This window comes from Cricetulus griseus, chromosome X, assembly GCF_003668045.3.
Source record: "Cricetulus griseus strain 17A/GY chromosome X, alternate assembly CriGri-PICRH-1.0, whole genome shotgun sequence".
In the NCBI taxonomy this organism is placed as follows: Eukaryota; Metazoa; Chordata; class Mammalia; order Rodentia; family Cricetidae; genus Cricetulus; species Cricetulus griseus.
This window is the reverse complement of record NC_048604.1, coordinates 71119987-71134661: the sequence shown is the minus strand read 5'-3', so window position 1 is coordinate 71134661 and position 14675 is coordinate 71119987. Positions and strand designations below refer to the sequence as shown.

The window sequence follows — 14675 nt, the reverse complement described above, 5'->3', positions numbered from 1 at the left end:
TCCTGACCAAATTCTAATTGTCCACCCTCACATCTGGACAGCCAGGAGGCTCCAGGCTCAATACTCAGCCTCAGCCCCTAGTCTTGTACTCATCTTTCAAAACCTTGTTTCCAATCCTTGTCCAATGCCTGTCTCCAGGATTTGCTCCCTCTGCCTGCCTCTCTTTCCAATCCCTGTCTGTTGTTTCCTGAGGGAAGAGCCTGGAAGGAGCATCAAGATGCTCCTCCCAGCCTTTCTTTTCCCTCCACCCTACTTCCTGTCTTTCCACCACAGCCTCTCTTCTTACCTCATGACTCAGCTTCTATCTCAGGCCCCTGCTGCTGAGGCATTCCAGTGTTCTCCCTCCCAGCCACCAGCCGCCTGAACTCTGGACGCCCCTTCACCCCAACTAAGTCAGCTTGGGCCCTGCCTGGCCCCCACCCACTGAGCTCAGTCACATCAGCCCCTCCCTGTGGGGTGTCCCACAGCAGTCAGCTGCTGCTTGCAGTTCATTGGTGGGGACCACATACCAGCCACCCCTGGAGCTGGAGTTCAAACGTGGACCTCCTAGCATGTGTTTGATCAGCTGAGGCCAAATCCACAACCTTCTAGGAAATGGCGCCTACCAGCTCAGCTGTTCTCTGGAGCAACCGGGGACTTATGGCCAAACAGCCAAGGCATGAAGTGAGGCAATCTCTCTCTGTCTCTCTGTCTCTGTCTCTCTGTGTATATGATCACGAGTGAATGTGCTCATGCGCATACATATGACCAGAGAAAGACAAAGCAGGGGACAATGTGTGTGCTGTGTGTCTGCCGGGAACTGCTTGTTACCATGGTTTTTGTTGGACTGTTAGAGTGCTCCCAGAGTGTAGTGCACTTATGCTAGGTGCTGAGCTCCAGAGGGTTGACATCACGTGGTGTAACTATGCTTGGGGGTCGTATGTGCTGTGATATTTGTGGGGAAGTGAGTGTTGGTTTTCTGAGGTCTGATGCTATCTCCACTGAGGTGGAAATGCTGTGGTAGAGACACGCTGCAAATGTGAAGTAGGTGTGTTTATGGGTTCTGGCGTCACAGCTCTGATGTGTGGAGGGGACACTCTGGGAGCCACTCCGTGTGTGACCTATGTGGGCTCACGATCCACCAATCTGCAGCCCCGTTGCCAGTGCTTTTAGTTTAAATGCTGCATTCTTCAATTTCAGGTGAATTGGGACTGAATTCTTGTACAAGTTGCTAGGCTTCCCATTCCATCCCTAGCCTGCAGGTCCTCGGTTCTTGTGGGTTAATCCAAGCCATCAGCTGACCAGAGTAGGAAGCAAAGTAAAGGCTGCAGGGAGAGGAGAAATACACAAGAGGGGAGGGAAAAGAAGAGGCTGATTCAGAGGAGGAAGGGTGTGTTGAGGAGGACATGGAGGAGAGAAACTGAGGTGATTGGTGGCTGGCCCAAGCCTGGAGATGCACTTTTCCAGGATCTGGAGATGCAGTGTATACAAGAAGAGAACAGAAAGGTCAAATTCAGTAGGGCATGAAAGGCCACTCAGACAGATCTAGTTTAAGAGAGGAAGCAAGAAGCCTGTGCACAGGAAGTGACGTCAGAGCTAATGTTCACTCTGAGCTGTGTCTAGATTTCCAGTACCTGGGACCCTTTCCATTTAATTTCTTTGTGACCTGGGCTCAAGCCTAGGGTGTTAACTTTGAATGATTCCTTTACCCTATGTTCAATTAACTTGGCAGACACACCCTTGGCAAACAGTCCTCATGCCTGGACTTGGCCTGGCATGTGCCAAGACCTGGGACTCAGTCCATTCACAGGCCCACAGTCACATTCCTGTTCTCCTGTGTGTGCCTGTGTCTCAGCTCCGCCCTCCATCTGTCACTACTCTGGGACTGACCTTTAGACATCCTCTACAAACACTTCCAATGGCCAACTGTCCCCCCCCCCCACTCTTTCCCCACCTCTACACTTGCCTACCGCCCAATGGAGCTGTTGACATTGCACTCGTCCATCAAAAACCATTGCTGACATGGGGGCAGAGGGGATCTAGAAGTGGGGTAGGGGGATGCAAAAAATACCCCATCCTAGAGCAAGTTGCAAGTACTATATTTAGTATGGAAAGGTGGGGCGTGGTTTAGGAAGTACAAAGAGGAATCTAAGAGGGATGCGGGAGGAGAGGCGGGATGCAGAAGTAACCAAGTGTGGAATGGGCCTCACAGAGGAAGCAATATTTGAACGGATGTAAGAAAGTACTTACAAGTGTCTGCCGAAGTGTGTTCAGAACAGAGGAAACAGCCAATGCAAAGGCTGGGAGGCAGGAGGAAGCCTGGTGGAACTCGACCAATTGCAGGGCGGGAAAAGCTTTAAGATGTTTCACAGAGCACCTTTATGCTCAATCTGTAGCTCTAGGCCTTCCTCAGCCCCAGAATACAATCAGCAGTACCTTTCTTCCCTTTTCTTCCTTCTCTCTCTTAGTGTGTGTGTGTGTGTGTGTGTGTGTGTGTGTGTGTGTGTGTGTGATTTTTGAGGCAGTCACACTATGTATCATATGAAAATTGCTGTGTAGCCCAGCCTGTCTTCAAACTCTGAATTCTCCTGCCTCATCCCTCTGAGTGCTGACATCATGGATACCCAGCAGTGCCTTATTCTTTTTGTACACTTATCACAGTAGTCCACAAAGCCCTGTCACAAACACTCTTCCCACAATCCTGTGCAACAGGTATTTTTGTCCTCACTGCACAAGAACAGCAACAGAAGCTGCAACTTACATGGGTGCTGTGACAATGCCAAAATGTATCATTTATCCCTCTATCGTAAGAGCTTTGGGAACATTAAGTCACTTGATGCCCCTACCCATGCTACGAGCTAGACAATGTTGTAAACCCCCATCTCATTGTATTGAAATTAAGGTTTATAGAGGTTAACTCCCTTGCCCAAGGTCATACAGCTATGGTAAAGCAAAGCTAGAATTCATACTAGCAGGTCTGACTCCAGATACATGTTCTTTACCCCGATGCTATGAGCAAAACTACAGCTCAGAATCTAGCTGATTGGCCCAAGGTAATACAACAAATGTTTAGTGAAGCTTGTCCTTTCTTTTATAACAACCATGGTTTACAACCTAGTGACTCTGCTAGTGTGTCCCACATTCCTGATCTTCCTGCTTGCCTCTCTAACACTCCAAACTGACACAGACACTGAAGGCCTTCTGTTCTCTTTGGGACTTGATTCTTAATTTAGAACAGTGTCTTTTTCCTCCTCCCCTCCTCCACCTGTACATCTCTACTCCAAGTAGAAACTTGGAGATCCCACAGGGCACGCCCAGAATGGCAGAGGCCAGGAAAGGAAGTTGATCTGCTGCCAAGTGGGTGGCATTCTTTCCCCAAGGACAGCGGGAAGGATCTGAGGGTGGAGAGCTGTGGGCCAGCCTGGAACAATCCCTGTGCAGCCCTTCCTGGCATGGGCACACATGTCTGTGAGGGTTCTGCGGGACAGTGCACGCCGTGTGTGTATAAGTGTGTATGTAAGTGTGTGTGTAAGTGTGTGTGCCTTTGTTTACATATGTGTCTTCATGAGCAGGGGTGTTGGGGCCAGGTGTGAGTGTCTGCTTGGGTGTGTGTAGATTGATTGCTGTCTCTATGAGAAACTAGGTAAGTTCCAGTGAGTGTGTGTCTGCATGCACTCATGTGTGTGTGTGTGTCTGCCAGAAATGCATGTGTGCTCGTGCATGGGTATGTGGGTATTTAGGGCTCTCAGCACAGGGATAACCACCGGCCCTCCACCGAGCTCTTTGGCACCAGTGTGACTCAGGAACACCTGTTGGCCCCATTCTACACCTCCATCAGAACTCACCTACCCATTCTGCTTCCAACACAGCCTTCTTGGTCCTCCCTGTGTGGCTCTCAGCCTTTCTCTTAACACCCCAGTCCATGTTGAGGGGGAGCAGAGTGTATGGTGATGAAAGCAGGTTCATATAAGCCAGGATCTTGGGCCTCAGCATGATGGAGCTCCGGTCATAGGGGAGGTTTGTAATGTGGAAGGAACTCCCGTGTTCCCCCTGACATAGATGGGAACTGTCTGTCAGGTAAAGAACACCCCAAATCTTTCAACAGATGGAACAGTACCTCAGGGATTTAATACCAATAGTGCAGACTCCACAGTCAGACTAGCTTTGTAGCCTGGCTCTTCTGTGTGCACTTGGGGACCTCATCTGAAAGGTAGAGCTGATGGAAATAGAATTCAGAGCCCAGGCTTGTATAGATAGTTAAATGAGCCAATGCATGTGAATGTTGGGGGGCAGGTTGGCCTGTGGGAAGTACTGTTCTCAGCAAGATTATGGCTGTGGTATGCAGGTAGAATTTCTAAGTGTATAGGCTCTTCTGTGCCTTTTGACTCTCTGGGTCATCACCTGCTCCTGGCATCTCACAGGGAAGCTGCTCTGGCCACACTGACAAGAAACCAGCAGGAACAGATGTGGGCAGTGCTTGATGACTCTGCAGCAGAATCCTACCATCTATTGCTCAGGACATCTGATCACTCAGCTTCCAGAAGTGTCTGCACAGCCGGAAGTACACCAAAGCCTCAGCCCATTCCAGGCATGGCCCCAGGCCTGTCATCTCAGTTCCCTGGGTCATCCTGACACACCTGCACAGGTGATGATTCACAGAGGGCTCACCAGCCATTAGCTCATTTGGAAGGCATGACAATCCTGGGAAATGAGACTTTTTTTTTTTTTTACCCTTATTCCACCTACGCATACAAAAGCTGGGTCTCAGAGAGGTTAAGCAACATGCCCATAAACACACAGCTAGTACACAATTGAGCCAGGGCACAAATTCACATCTTCCTAACTTCAGGGCCACATTCATAGCTATGGCAACTAGGAAAGTCATGGATCAGAGAAGATGTATGATTCCCTCAGAAGAACTCAAGTCCTCAGACACCTATGTGTTCACTATGGAGGGGGACCCAGCAGTGCCTAACACCAGGTTAAGTAGTCAATGGGGCATTCGTGAACATGTAGAGTGGGTGATGGCTCTCTAGCAGTCCACAGGCCAAAACCAACAGAGTGTGTTTAGTTCACTGTTCTAAGGAAGCTCCAGATGAGTCACCAGCACTGCACCTTAAGTCTGTTTTACAGAAAATCCTGAGTCCCTGCTCCTCTCAAAAGATCCAGGAGACCTGGCAGTCTTAGGCTTGTGTTCCAACATTGTGACAGTGTTGCAGATGGGCACGGACTGTCTACTTCACCACAGGCCCCACTGTTCCCTGTGGTCACCCCAGCTGTCATTCCTTAACTCATTTAGACCATTCTTGTCACTCTCCCTGTTCATTCACTTATGTCACTTGCTTGCCTTTAAAGAGTCATTGGGCTAGCACTGTGAGGGAGATGGTGAGTCCAAGGGAAGGTGTAGGGGCAAAGATAGTTGTCTAGATTGTCACAGCCTCTCCAACATGCCCCTCCCTCTGTCCATCCGTAGAGGTAGGCGAACAGGACAAAATCCAGGAATGCAGTCACTTTCATTGTTCATAAATAAAGAGCTGTAGGCTGGGGCGGGGGGGGGGAGGAGGGAGGGCGGAGGGCATTTTTTCCAGTCATACAAACATCAGGAGAAGCTTGCATGGCAAGTTGCATCTGTGCCTGAAAAAGGAAAGGACTTTGGTGGGTGGAGGTGAGAGAAAAAAGGAGGAGAGGAGGAGAGAACGCACAGTAAGAGCAGCAGAGTAAGGGAGGCGGGGACAGTATGGGATGTGTACAGGACCTCTGAATAGTTTAGCATGCCTGGATGTAGGGGTGATGGAAGAGAGTTGGGGGAAAGGGTGGGAGTTAACATTGCTGGCCCCAGATTTCTGGTGATTTGGATGCTCTGACTGGCACCCTGTGAAGAACAGTTCATTGTCACCATGGATTTTTGTGAAGCAAGGATCAGGGAGTCAGTTATTAGAGGATTTGACAGGGCTCAGAGGTTGGAATACTTGCTCAGTGCATAAGTATTTGTGAGTAAGTAGAATTTCCTGCCGCCCCAGCCCCCACATCTGCCTTCATACTGGAAGACATGGGTAGTCACTGAAGGCTTCGAGCAGGAGAGTGCCTTCATCTGCCATGCCTTTGGGGACAGGGGACTTGGGTGATAGTGTCCTAACCTTTTCTGTACCCAATTCTATTTGCTCACCTCCCAAATAGCTTTCTGCCTTAGTCACTGTTGCACCACTGGGAAAAAAGTCCCCGCCAGAAACAAGAGAGACATGATGACAGGTTGATTTTGGCTCACAGCTTCAGGGATCTCAATTCACAGATGACTGACCCCATGCTCTTGAGCAGAAAATTATGGTGTCTGGATTAGGGAAAACAGTTGTTCACATCATGGAGTACTGGGCGGCAGATAATGGGAGCAGAACCAAAAGGGGCTATAGCCTTCAACGGCTGCTCCTACTGACCTACATCCAGCTAGTCTCCCACTCCTGAAGGTCTAACAGCCTCTCAAAAGAGCACAGCCAGCTAGTGCACAAGTGGTCCAGCCTGAGCTTGCAGAGGGCACTCCAGATTCAAGCCAGAATCCTCTCCATCTCCACAGCTTTCCCCTTACTCCATTCACCTCACCTCTCACCTGGACCACAAGCATCTCTTAGGTCTGTTTTTGCATTTTGCACTCTTTCAGTCTATGCACCTCTCAGCTGCAGCCAGAGTGAACTTCCGGAAGCCACAGTTTATGGTGCCTTCCTTGAGCCTAAGTTATACCCACTTGGTATCTGGGAGCTACCAAAACATTGCCCGTCACCTGGAAGTTCTGTTCTACCAGCTTGGCCTTCTGCTGGATTATCTTTTCCATGTCAGGTTCCCTTCTCAGGTACTCACGTCTGTCCTCATTTCATGCCTGAGACAAGGGTCCTCCCCTAGGCTCTGCTCCATTGTGTACCCTATACTGAAGTGCCACCCTTGATGTTCCCTCTGGCATGCCTGGTACTTTCCCCTCCGAGGTACATCTGGATCCCAATGGTTCTGGACAAGGAGGCTGGGCTCACATCCTGGCTTTGGATCCTGTACTGTTGTGAAGTATGTACCGAGTTTCAGTTTCCTTCTGTGAAATGTGGATTCTCAGAGCTTCAGCTTCCCTGAGGGCTTTTGTGAGAAAGAAAGGAGTCCATGGAATGCACTTAGAGCAGTCCCTGTCTTGTAGTAAGTGCTCAATAAATGTAGTTAGGCTTATTCACTTCCACATCGCCACGACTGGCACGGAGAAGGTGCTTCGTAGCTGCATGGTTGGGGGACAGCTAGAGCATGCTGGTTGAGGGGATACTGAGCTTCTTGGAAGGGGGCCTAGCTGGAAGATGAGTCCATTGCTAACTGACTGTGAAGGCCAGGGCTAGGCTGCTGGTGGCCCCCAGAGAGCCATCGTTGGAAGCACGCAACTTTAGAGCTAATGGCTGCTGCATGTGTCAGCTCCTATCTGGTCTGGTCCTCCCCCCATAAATGTGGTTCTAATAGTCAGCTGACACCTCATTAGCCTAAGTCCAGGTCCAGTTGTGCTGTTGCAGTAAGCAAGCCTCGGAGGGGCCAGAGTCTTAGAAGGGCTGGGCCTTCCCCAGGGCCAGAGGGCCCACAACATGATACCGGCTCAGGGCCGAGTCAATGTGTTTCCAATCAGCAATTAGTCTTTAATTAATGGGGCTGTGAAATGATTGCTTTCCCGTCTGAATGGCAGCATGGGCATAGAGCCGGCAGGAATGGCCATCTGGGGAGTGTTAAGCTGGAGTTACAAGAGGAGACATAAAGAAAGGAACCAAACACCCCAATTTGGGACTAAACCATGGCCCTGGGCAAGCTACATGGCGTCCAGCCCAGTGCCAAATGAAAGCCAGGCCCAGGCTCCTGGTGGCACCTGCTCTTGACTGAGCTCTGTTGTACCTACTGGGTCTGGAGGTGGCTGAGAAGCTACCTTCTTGGGACCTTAGTTTCTCCAGGTGCCCATGAACCCACTCTTCCAGCATTGGTGCTGCCAAGGGCTTGCGCCAGTGCACGTGACCTAGTGGGAAAGCTAGCCTGGTGGGCAGATGCTCCCTAACATCCCAGCTGGGCCTCATTTGTAAAATTCTGATAATCATTTCTACCTCCTAGACTTGTTGGTGTGGAAGAGTTGTGTAAACTGTCAAGTGGGGCTTGGAGCTAGAAAGTCATGCCTTGAGCTATGATGATTCCAGGACCTGAATACCCCCAAACCAGGTTCCCACGCTATATCTCTGCTACTGACAACCAGTAAAAGGACAGCAGTGGTCGCAGCCACCATGTGGGTGGAGCAGTGTGGAGTGTGTTCATGCCCATCACTTTAGGCGTCTTCTTAAGATCCCTCTGGAGTTGCTATTGTATTCATGGCTTCCAGCTAGGACCCTGAGTACTCTACTGAGTGCTGATTGGGCCAGTGAGTGCTCTTAACCAGCTCCCAAGGGCCAACTTCTCTTGATGTCAAAAGCCCCATCCTGGACAACAGTCTGAAAGCCTCTCTGGACATTTAGGGTCACGAGAAAAAGAAATTCAGGCATGGTTAAGCCACTACTAATGGAGATATTCAGTCTTCTTATGGGGGTGATGAGAAGACCAAGGCACAGGGAGGTCAGGGACACTCTCAAGCCCATATAGCATAATTCTATTGGTCCTGAACTTGGGACCAAGGTTACCTCCTCTTAGATTCATTGCATTGCTACTACATCCAACCCTTATGAGCACTTCCATTTTCCTATTGCTTCCACTTGAAATTATTACGTTTTGCATCCACAGGCACATCCCCTCCAACCCATCAAACCTGTCCAGGCAGAGTCCTCTGCTGCTCCCCTGAGATGCTGCCTCAACTTTCTTCCTTTGCAGCATCCAGATGAAGCTTCCAAATGCACACTTTGGTGTTCTTTCACAACTCCATATTTCTGCTGAATTAAATACGAATTCCTCAGTCTGACATCCAGGGCCATCTGCATGAAGCTCCCAGCTAGGTTTCCAGCTTCAATTCCATCTTCCTGCTTATAAATCTCTTGCTAATAAGTTTTAGCCCATGTGGACTCAGCAGATATGGGTTTCCAACTCCATAGAGTTGTGGCGAGTCTTCAGTGAGCTGCTGTATGTAAAACCCTTGGAATGGTGCGGCACACAGAGCATGTGCCATGTTAGTATTGGTTTAACAGAATAAAAAACAAATAATGCAGATTCACTTTATCTATGCCCATCTCCAGAGTGCTTCCTGCTCATGGGCTCCTCTTAGCCTCCAACACTTTCTTTGCAACACATTCATACTTCAGCTGTTTCATCTCACCCTGTCCCTGAGTGTCATTGTTAGTGTTTCTATTGCTATGACAAAACACCACTACCAAAAATCAAGTTGGGGAGGAAAGGGTTTATTTAGCTTACACTTCCACATTGCTGTTTCATCACTGAAGGAAATCAGAACAGGAACTCAAACAGGGCAGGATCACAGAGGCAGGAGCTGATGCAGAGACCATGGACAGGAAGCTGCTTACTGGCTTGCTTCCCATGGTTTGCTCAGCCCACCTTATAGAACCCGGGACCACCAGTTCTGGGATGGTACTACCCACTATGGGTTGGGCCCTCCCCCATTGAGAAAATGCTTACAGATGGGTCTCATGAAGACGTTTCCTCAGCTGAGGCTCCTTCCTCTCTGATGACTCTAGCTTGTGTCAAGTTGACACACAAAACCAGCCAGTACAACTCTACTAACGTTTGCTGCCTTGAAACCTCATCAGCACTAATCCATCCTTTCTTGTAGTTACCTACTTTCATTCATTGCTAAGAATGGAACCCAGAGATTGGCGTGTCACCACTGAGCCTCATCTCCAATTCACAGATGGTCTTGAGCAGCCTAGACATTCCTAGAAGGCAGGCAGCACAGGCAGAGAAAATAGCATAGGGATAGGCATCAGGCTGACTTGAGCCTAAGTCTCAGACCTGCAACTTTCCAGCTGTGCACCCTTGGACAAGTGACAAAGCCTCCCTAAGTCTCAATTTTCTCAACAGTAAAGTAATCCTTACTTGGCAGGGGATTAGAAGGTTGGCCCAAGAGGACAGCGACCAGCACAGTAGGCACTCTCACCCCCTACTTTTTTGTGTTACAGACTCGGAAAGGAGCCCTAGTGGCTGAGGATTGGTCTACTTCTGGCCCAAGAAATATTTCACAAGTGACTTCACTAGGTCCTGTGTCCTGACACTCTGATGGCTGTGTCCTTCCCAGGTTCTCACCTGGGCCAGACTCTAGCACTTATATGCATAACCAAAGCTGATTAAAGCAACAATACACCATCCTTGAGTTTCTTTTTCTCTCTTTTTAAAATTAATTTCTTTATTTAAATTTAAAACAATCTTATTTCACATACTAATCCCAGTTCCCTCTCCCTCCCGTTCTCCCATGCCCCCCACCAGTCCCCCATCCCACCCCCAATCCACTCCCCAAGAGGCCTCCCATGGGGGATCATCAAAGTCTGTCACATCATTTGGGGCAGGAGGACCTAGGCCCTCCCCCTATATCTAGGCTGAGAGAGTATCCCTCCATAGGGAATGGGTTCCCAAAGCCCATTCGTGAACTAGAGATAAATAATGGTTCCACTACCAGAGGCCCCATAGACTGCCCAGGCCTCCCAACCGACACCAACGTTCAGGGGGCCTTGTTTGGTCTTATGCTGTTTCCCCAGCTATTAGACTGGGGTCTGTGTAGAGTGGGAATTCTTAAGATCTACAACAGGTTAGCTTGGCATATAATAGAAATTTAATAAAGCAAAGTTAAATAGCCAGACAGACACATAGATGCAATGGAAAAGGAGCTTGAGTATTAGGCCTGTATAGATTGGAATTATCATATTATTTGATTTATTAGTTTTCAGCAAAATGTGAATGTGCGAAGAAACATCAAAGTGTGGCCTATACACAAGAAAAAAGTCTATAGAAAGTGTCCCCAAGGAAGCTCAGATATTACAAATAGTTTTGTAATATGCTCAAAGAAATTTTTTTTTAAAATGACTAAATAGCTATGGGAAAAATTCAACATTCTATTTAATAGGGACTATAAAAAATGACAGATTACATAAAAGAACCAAATAGAAATTCTGGAAGTATGAAGTACAAAAAGTGAAATGAAACATGTACCACAGTAGGTTGAGAGTGAGGATTAGTTGGTAGTATGCTTGCCTAGAATGCCCAAAGTCTCAAGTTGATACTCAGTGCCACATAACCTGGACATGGGGGTACATGGCTGCGGTCCTTGCACTTCAAAAATGGAGGCAGGAAGAGCATGAGTTCAGGCTAGTCGGTTCAAGGTTAACCTGGGCTACATGACAATCTGTCTCAAGAAATCAGGAAACTATTATAGGAAGATAGTCGTGTATTTGAATGGACAGGCCAAAAGGATAAAGAAATCTGAAGATAGGCCAAGCAATATTATCTAGCCAGAAGAACAGAAAGATAAAAGGATGATATTTTAGTTAGGATTTTTATTACTGTGATTAAACACCATGACCACAGCAACTCTTATAAAGAAAATGTTTAATTGGGGAGGCTCACTTACAGTTGCAGAGGTTCAGTACATTATCATCATGTCATGGAGCATGGTGGCATGCAGGCAGCAGACATGCTGCTGGAGCGGAGACTGCTACGCCTTGCAGGCAACAGGAAGTCAGCTGAGATACTGGGTGGTACCCTGAGCATAGAAAGCCTCAAATCCTGCCCCCACAGTGACACACTTCCTCCAACAAGGCTGTACCCACTCCAAAATCACTCCTCCAAATAATGTCACTTCCTATGAGGTTATGTGGGCCAATTACATTTAAACTGTCACAGATGAAGAAAAGTAAATAGCCTAAGAGGCTCATGGGCTATCAGCAACACACAAATTTACTCATGGTGACAAGTGGGACATAAAGGATATTAGAAGAAATAATGGCCAAAACACTGCAGATTTAATTAAGAGCAATAATCTACACATCTAAAAAGCTCAGTGAATTCAAAGTCAGATAAACTTAAAGACCTGCATATCCAGATACATTATACTAACGCAGTTATAAAGTAAACCCAAACATAGAATCATGAAGGCAGCAGGAGAGAAGTGATTCATTACATTAAAAGAATACTGAATAAAGGATGACCCCAGCTAAGGCCCCAGCAATAGTGGAGAGGATGCCTGAATTGGTTCTGTCCTGTAATCAAATTGGTGACTACTCTAATTGTCATCATAGAGCCTTCATCCAGTGACTGATGGAAGCAGATGCAGAGATCCACGGCCAAGAACTGGGCCCAGCTCCAGGAGTCCTGTTGAAGACAGGGAGGAGGGATTATTTGAGCAAGGAGGGTCAAGATCATCATGGGGAAACCCACAGAGACAGCTGGCCTGTGCTTGTGGAACCTCGAACTTAGGGCCCCTGCATGTGGGTGACAGTTGTGTAGCTTGGTCTGTTTGTGGGGCTCCTAGAAGTGGGATCAGAACCTGTCCCTAATGCTTGAGCTGGTTTTAGGGAACCTATTCCCCATGCTGGGTTGCCTTGCCCAGCCTTGATGCAGGGGGAGGAGCTTGGTCCTGCCTCAACTTCGTGTGCCATGCTTTGTTGATGCCCATGGGAGGCCTTACCCTTTCTGAATGGAGATGGAAGAGGAATGGATGGAGTCGGGAGTAGATGGGAGGTGGGGGAGAACAGGAGATGAGGGAGGGAAAACTGTGGTCTGTATGTAAAATAAATGAAAAGTTTTAATTAACTAAAAATAATCCTGAATAAGATTGATAGCTAATGCCTAATTAGAAATAGAGACCATAATGAAACACTATCACATATTTAAAGCATTGTATCAACTAAGGCTTTCAAATAAGAATTCTATATCTGGCCAAATGATCCCTTAAAATTAAGGGAAAACCAAAATATCCCAATATAAACAAAAATGGAAAGAATCCATGATCTTCTGCCATGCCTTATAGGAAATGTTGAAGACAATACTTTAGGAGTAAATAAAAAGAGACTAGGTAGTAACTTGGATCCATATGGATAAAGAACCCCAATATTTTTCCTATGTTTTTCTCTCATTAGATTTAAAAGACAACTTAATGTGGAAATTAAAAACCTGTATATGAGCCTTCAGTACATAAAGATGTTTTATGGCAATGAAAGTACAAAGGTAGTAAGAGGTGTAGGTCAGTGCTATAACATGGCCTAACATGCATGAGGCCCTGTGCTTCACCCTCAGCACAAGAAGAGCCTAAGAAAACAGGAAACAGAAGGATATATGTATTATATATATATATATATATATATATATATATATATATATATATATCATACTATTGAAACTGTGTTAATCCCAGGCAACCAATAAGGAAATGACGTTTTAAAAGACAATAAAAGAAATGACAAGGGACTAAAATTGTATTTTAGAAAATACACATTTAGTACAAAAGAGGCAATGATGGAGAAACAGTAATAAAATAGAATAGATAGCAAAGTGGCAGAAAAAGTCCTATCATAGTAGGAATTATATGAAAGGCTACACACTGTCATCCAGCTGTATTCTGCATGCACGAAGAACACTTTTATTTGTGCTGTTGTGGGAGATTGGATGTGGGGCGTTGTTCATGTTTGGTAAATGCTTTCCCACTGCTTTAATATTCCTACCCCCACATAAAAATTTCATTTTAGGACAGGGTCTTACTAAGTCACTGAAGTTGACTTCTGAGTAGCTGGGATTATAGTCATGCACAGCCTATGCACAGTCTATGTCCAGCAAGACACATTTTAAATTCCAATGTCACTAAGTTGAAAGTGAAAGCATGGAGAAGGATATCACGCAAATAGAACTTAAGAGAGAACCGAAGTGGTTTGGCAAGTATAACAAAAATAGACTTTACAGCAAAACTTCCTCTAATAATAAAGAGAAATACTGTATAATTCTAAAAGGGTCAATATATCAAGAAGACATAGCAATTATAAACATAGATGCAGCTAACAACATAGCTCCCAAATACATGAATCATTTTTGACAGATAAAGGGGAAAACAGATAATAATAATTGAATACTTTAATACTTTACTTTCTGTAACAGAATCTGATGAAAACTAACATGAAAATGAAAAACTAAAACATTAAACTTGCACTTGAACTAGATGGGTACAATGATGGACACTTCTTATCCAATCACTCAGGTAGCCAAGGCAGAAAAATCACAAATTTGAGACTAGGTTGGTTTACATACTGAGATTTTTGTCCCTCAAAATCTACTATACCTAACAGACTTCTGTAGAACACTGTCCAACAAGAGCTAATACATGTTTTTCTCATGTGCAGATAAAATATTATCTTCTAGACCATAAGACACGTCTTAAATAATTTTAAATGACTAAAACAATAGAAAGTATGTCCCACAAACACAATGGGATGTAATTAGAGATCAATAGCAGAAATTCGATAATGTCACAAGTATATGTAAATTTAACAGCACAATCCCAAGAACCAAAGAGACAATGAAATCACAAGGGCAATTACAAAGTCGACTGTGATAAGTGAAAACAAAAGCACAGGATCCTCAAACAAATGCAACGCTTCAATATTTATAGTTGTAAATGCCAATGTTCAAAATTGAAAGAGCTCAAATCAATAATCTAACTTTCCAACATAAACAAGATAAAGGAGATGAGCAAAACACACAAGAACAGAAGGAATTGAATTGGAAAC

At 46.1% G+C, this 14675-nt stretch overlaps 1 long non-coding RNA gene across 1 annotated transcript; it reads left to right on the top strand.

Moving 5' to 3' along the window:
- The first annotated feature begins 305 nt into the window (after positions 1–305).
- On the top strand, positions 306–10272 carry LOC103161312. Its single transcript, XR_003488135.2, has 3 exons — positions 306–663; positions 4401–4624; positions 10089–10272. It is a non-coding gene; the product is annotated as an uncharacterized LOC103161312 (long non-coding RNA).
- Positions 10273–14675: the final 4403 nt, after the last annotated feature.